Source organism: Gymnoscopelus microlampas, assembly GCF_963454915.1.
Source record: "Gymnoscopelus microlampas genome assembly, chromosome: 6".
Lineage (NCBI taxonomy): Eukaryota > Metazoa > Chordata > Actinopteri > Myctophiformes > Myctophidae > Gymnoscopelus > Gymnoscopelus microlampas.
In genome coordinates, this window is record NC_139943.1 from 21,758,615 (window position 1) to 21,765,184 (window position 6,570).

At 39.1% G+C, this 6,570-nt stretch overlaps 1 protein-coding gene across 1 annotated transcript in view; it reads right to left on the reverse strand.

Annotated features, from left to right (window-relative positions):
• Positions 1–4,231: 4,231 nt before the first annotated feature.
• Positions 4,232–6,570, reverse strand: part of cftr (CF transmembrane conductance regulator) — a 50,087-nt gene continuing 47,748 nt past the window's right edge. Inside the window, exon 27 of the mRNA XM_084059000.1 lies at positions 4,232–6,570. This exon is cut by the window's right edge and continues 1,212 nt beyond it. The gene's annotated coding sequence lies outside the window, so the exon portion shown is untranslated.

Below are 6,570 nucleotides of genomic sequence, written 5' to 3' on the forward strand. Positions count from 1 at the left end.
CTGGCGGCCCGGGGGCCACATGCAGTCCTCACCTTCACTTAATGCGGCCCACAGGTTAATATCAGAATACTGATATATTATTGATTTCAGCTGTTACAATTCCAAACACGCACACATGAGCCGCTTTAATTACTTCAGTCTATATTTATAGCTTAATGACTAGTATTAAAATTCTATGTTCTTTTTTATGTCCAATATATTTGTATTTAAGTTCATACAGTTAACATCAGTATAACTAAATGCATTGGAAATTAAATAAAAATGTTACTTTTCAGGATTCCAATTAAAAAATAGCACAAAATCAAATCAGGATTTCAATTCAAAAATAGCAGATCTACAAGCTCAAAACGCATCGCACTGCGACGCGTTTTGAGCTTGTAGATCGGCTGTTTTTGCTACTTTTGTGTGACAATGGCACAGTATATGCAATGTGGCCCTCTGGAGTGAGTGTGGAAATAAAGTGGCTTTCTACATCATTAAAGTTGCATCACCCCTGATCTACAACTAAACAGACAGACATACACACAGACACCAACTTTCAGTGATGGAAAAAGTACTCACATGTTTTAAGTAAAAGTATCAATACCACAATGCAGAAATACAAGTAAAAGTACTGTATTAAAAACATAGCCTACTTGAGTCCAAGTACAAAAGTATTGGCATCGAAAATATACTCAAAGTACCAAAGTATAAGTACTCCTTATGCAGAAATGTCTCTTTTTAAGTTTTCAAAATGTATACAAATATTTTGAAAATAGCAGAGGAGTGGAGTAAAACTACAATATTTCTCTGAGATGTAGTGGAGTAGAAGTAAAAGTATTGAAAATTGGAACTCCAGTTAAGTAAACGTTCCTCAAAATTGTACTCAAGTACAGTACTTGAGTGCATGTACTTAGTTACTTTACACCACTGACTAGGCCTGCATAGCGTCAGCATCACGACCGTCATGGATTAACTTCAACCTGGTGTTTGCACTTCTCTATTTACGGTCCGTACATCTACATAAACGTTCACATTTCAAATATAAAGTTTCTACCTCATGGCCACAGATGTTACAATTCTATACGGGCCCTTAGAGGTACCCGTATCTTCCGTATTGTTCAATAAAAAGCATTTGAATCCGATCGGCGGCCATTTTCCTCATAGAATTATAATCTATCAGAGTGCAATACACCTCCCAACCGATAGGGTAGCGAAGTTTAAGGATATGGCAAAAAGACGGAGAAAATGACCACCGATCGGATTACAATGCTTTTAATTGAAGAATACGGAATATACAGCTACATCTGAGGACCCGTACATAATGATAATAACCGCGGCCATAAAGTAAGAAATTTATATTTAGAATCTGAACGCTTATATAGATGTAGGGGCCGTAAATTGAAAAAGTTCAAACACCAGGTTGAAGTTCATCCATTCATGTTTCAGGACTAAAACAAACACGGTTCATATTCACTTCACACAACAATGCTTCATCCTCATTAGTTGTTGCTTTTTTACCAAATCAAATAAAAGTGAAATTACACGCAATTTCATCAATCCTTAATGCTAAGCAGTTAATTAGCTAAGCTAAGTATCTAACACACCTGTAGCTCACCTGTTTCATACGGATGGAGATAATGTTTCCACAGTCTGGTCACAATGTGTTTTAACAGCTTGTTGTGAACACTGATAACTCTACTCAATGTCAATGTGGAGTAATGTGGAGTAATGAGTTGTTTATTTCACTATAAGAGTCTTTTTCCTTCATTTGTTTGCTGGTAGGTGTGTGTGAGAGGGGGAGGGGCCAACAATTAAAGGACTCAAATAGCCCCGCCCCTCCCTGCTTCTTAGGGCACTCAACCTGTGGGTCGGGACCCCCAGGGGGTCCCCACATGATTTTTTTTTTTGGGGGGGGGGGGCTTTTAAGACATTTTTAATACCTACAAAAAAAGTAAGAAAGAAAAGAAAAACACAATTACTGCATCAAAAGTAATCAACAAACTATACTATAAAAACTGGTCAAACATTGGCCAAAGTGTCACATAATACAAGAAAGAGGCAAAAACAAAACAGCCGATCTACAAGCTCACAACGCCTCGCTTTGTGAGGCGTTGTGAGTTTGTAGATCAGCTATTTTCACAATGTTTATCTGTGGAACCAAGTCAAAATAAATTGAATGCCTCAACTCCTACATTCCAAGTGCATGTCAGGGTGGGGGGTCCCCAGTTCAAAGGTGGTTATTTTAGGCGGTCCCCAGTTCAAATATTATTATTTGGGGGTGTCCACAGTTCAAATATGATTATTTCGGGGGGTCATTCTCACAAGTTTTCCCCGTGACATGCTGTATCTTTGGGGGAAAGACGTATTTACGAAGCATAATATGACATGGATGTATGGTGCTATAAAGCAGGGGTCTTCAACGTTTTCAGGCCAGGGACCCCTAGCTGAGAGAGAGATGAAGCAGGGACTCCCTCTATATTGTATAAAATTGCGTTTCAGATTAAACTTCTTCTGTTTACTTGGTCTGCTCTTTTTTCCCTCTACACCTATATACCTCTTTGCCAAAAATAGCAGATCTACAAGCTCACAACGCCTCGCAGCGCGAGGCGCTGTGAGCTTTTAGATCTGCTAATTTTGGCTAAAGTTCTCCTCAGAAGAGGGATGCTATAGGGTTCAAGTGGTTAATGTAAAAAAAAAACAAATCCTATCACACAAAGATTTGGCGGACCCCCTGTAGTAACTCTGAGGACCCCCTAGGGGTCCCGGACCCGCTGTTGAAGACCCCTGCTATACACTGTTATTCAGGTGGTGCCATGTGGATGAAAAGGTTATTTACAGGATGAAAACGGTACCCTCTCTAAGGACCGTCTGACGTTAAGCAAGCACACATGTCGAGTAATAAATAACGACTGAGAGAAAGACTTTGGTTTTAACTGAACACAGTTTTGTTCAGTTCTAGCAAACAAAGACGATTCAGTCAGTCAAAAGACAAAATATAGCTGCAAGCAGCAACAATACGGGGCCAGAGAGAGAGAGAGAGAGAGAGAGAGAGAAAGACATGGAAACTGGAGAGAGAGAGAGAGAGAGAGAGAGAGAGAGAGAGAGAGAGAGAGAGAGAGAGAGAGAGAGAGAGAGAGAGAGAGACACACAGAGAGACAGAGAGAGAGAGAGAGAGAGAGAGAGAGAGAGAGAGAGAGAGAGAGATGTAAATATAAAGGATGTATTTAAAAACAAAATGTAATAAATTGACAAAAATAATTTAATGTTGTTTTCATGAATTGGAATTTAGGAGTTAGGGGTTGGGACAGCCACCTCCCAATATGAAGTAACATATAAAGTATATTTTTTTATATATTACATTTTGTTCTATCTCAATTAATGTATTGTGATTAAATAGATATTCAATAGTCTTCCTATAGTTCAATGCTAGAGTACTTTGAACATTTCAGGGCTAAATTACAAAAGAACAACTCAAAAGCACCTTCTGAGGGACTTTTACATTTAACTACAGTAGGTCTGAGACTTGAACATGGAAACTCAGTGCTGAGAGTTTGAGCATTAGTCCACTAATCCATTACATATTTGATGTGTAGAAGTTGTCTTCTACTGCTTTTGAAGTGTTCTGTACTTCTGTTGGACTGACCAGCAAAGCCCAGCTTACCAGCTTGGCTTTGCTGGTCGTTCCAGTCAGCCAGCTGGCCAACCAGCTTGACCAGCAGAATCCAGCTTAACCTGACTGGGTGACCAGCTGACCAACTATACTGACAAACCAGCAAGACCAGCCTGACCAGTTTGTCCAGCCTGGTAAACCAGCTAAACCAGCCTAAGTCCAGCTAAGACCAGCTATAACCAGCTAAAACCAGCAACCATCATAAGCTGTTTTTTGCTGGGGGGTTTTCAGCAGGGCAATTACAGTATATTCGGACGCAGCAAGCCCAGTCCAAAATCGCATACTAACATAGTATACAGTATGCCAATTTACATGATTTATTGTCTCCGTGGGTAGAAGGCATGGCCGAGACTATGTTTTCCCCCTGTCCGTCTGTCTGTGAACAGCTTTTCTCCGACACCGCTGGACCGATCAGGAACTGCAGTTTTTTCTTTTGTATGTTTTGTGCATAGTATAATATGGTGCTTTTTAACATGTAGTCTGATCAGGTAGGGTTCCTTTTTCAGCAATGATGGGTAGTAATCTCTGCTACCAACACTCAACATTAACATTCACGAATAATCATACACACACACATAGTTGAATTCTCAAAAACGATTTTTACTGGAAATATAGTGGATTGAACAAACATTTTTTACATTTTTTGGACATGTGAGTCCTTTTCCTATGAGTAACAAATAGCTTGGTTTATAATTTACGCTGTAAAAAATAATCACAGTTAACATATCAATGTGTTTTAGCCACGGTACCTTCATTATCTGCAGCGTGGCTATATAAAACACTCATTCAATGTGAAATGTGCCACAGAAAATATAAATCAAGATTTTCAAACTGATTTCCAGTTTTGGAAGGAAGCACAGAAGGGAACTGGTCAAAAGACAAAAAAAACAACAACAAATCACATCTTGATAAATGCATGTTTTGCTTTTGTACAGCATTTCATTATTACCTTTTTCCTTTTTCCTCGCTAAAATAGCACATGGTGAAGAAAATACCTAAAGAGTACCTCAGGTTTCTATAAAGTGCATATAAATAGAAAAATAATGGTACTTGAGGTCAATCACTTGTTTGTAGCGTTACCCATCATGCTTTAGTTATTGTTGCCATTTGCTCTGACCTTGCCAGTAAAGTTGCCTATAAGCACGGCGTTGTGCTTCATTTATATGCTGTCGTGCGCTGGTGTCACTTGCTGAAAATAGCAGCTTGCAATACCTCCGCGACTCATTGTGAACTTGTACTGTAGATTGGCCATTTTCGGCAAGGGACACCGTAACAAAGTATAATTAAGGCTTTAGGGTCAGCTGACCTATTCAGGGATATTAGGACTAAACGACCCAGGAAAGTTGATCAGAAGGCCCTTCAATCCACAGTATTACTGTACATACAGTTTATTTACAGTCAGTATTAATTAAGTTGACACTCAAATTTACAATCTGATATGAGGATCTCTATAAGGATCTCATGGAAAGGGCATCTCATTTCTTATAATCTGGGAGGAAAACTTTCTCTGTGAATAATGCCTTAAATTAAGTACCAGAGAAAATATTTTTAAATTATTATTATTATTATCATCATTATTATATTATTATCATCATCATTATTATTATTTGAACCAAATTATGAACACTACAATCTAATTAGTTTTGCCTCATCATGGACATTCTGTGATTGAGCCTCTAAAACCAAAAGACACTGAAGATAAGAAACCTTTACTCAGGCTGCCCTTGTTTTATAAAGGCCACCGGGGTCATGATGACTCAACAGCAAACTCCTGAGTGTTGTTTTAACTGTACGTAAAATGGACTTGTTGTCGTTATAAGGGTCCATTCTTACAATAAATAAACAGGATTATGCTGTGTTGGCTTGAGATTTAAACAATGCCTTTGGCAGGACAGATAAAATAAACTCTCAGCTTCACACAAGCCTGTGTTCTCTGGGTCCTTAGGCAGCAAGTTAAAGTCCTTGTATTGTATTTGTACTTGGCCAATACAAATGACCAATACTCAAAAAATATGTGGCTTGATTGTCATAGGTTTTGACATCTCTGTAACAAAGAAATATAAATTATATTGCAGTCATTTGTCTATGACCCTCAACATTCCACATCACAAAGTCTACAAAGGGGTCAGCTTGGTCCTTGGAACCAGGTTGGTATTCAGTTCAAAATGACTAAATCGGTGCCTTTCCAGGCATCAGCATTCTGTCAGGCTCCAAGGCCTAAACGACAGCATGTTAATAAAGGTCATGTCCTTAATTAACAAGTCCCAGGTTAAATTAAGGCAATGTTATTTTTTCCAGGTACAACCATAAAGAAAGTAAATTAGGCTACATCACTTCTTGAAAGGCACGTACAGTACATATCACTTATTTAACAGATACTGAAAAGGAAAATAGATGCACACTGGATAGTTGCCCCATAAGCCTGATCTATACTTATATAGTAGGATGGTGTCCAACGGCAAAAATAAATAGGCTATTTTGGCACAGGAGTATAAATTAGACCGTAGATTTAATTAGAGATATTACACCATTACCATGCCTGATGAAGGCACATGTGTTGTTGTTTACATCGTCAGATGGTTTTAATTTGAAGGTTTAACAGGATGTTCAATGTGTTTTTGTGAGTTAAGATAACTGACCGGCGGGCTCCATCATAGATATAGAAACCTAGATACCTCATTGGCCTCTGCAGTTCATTGGAGCAACTGGTATCGCGGCAGCCATATTATCAGGGGCACGCTGCCACTCATAGTGACTACTGGCCAATCACAGCGCTCACAGCGCGTTGACTACTGGCCAATCACAGTGCGTCTTTTCCGGGACTTTTAATGCAATGGTTCTCAACCAGTGGTCCAGGGACCACCAGTGGTCCTTGAGGGGGTTCCAGGTGGTCCCCAGCTAAATGATGGAGAGTTGAT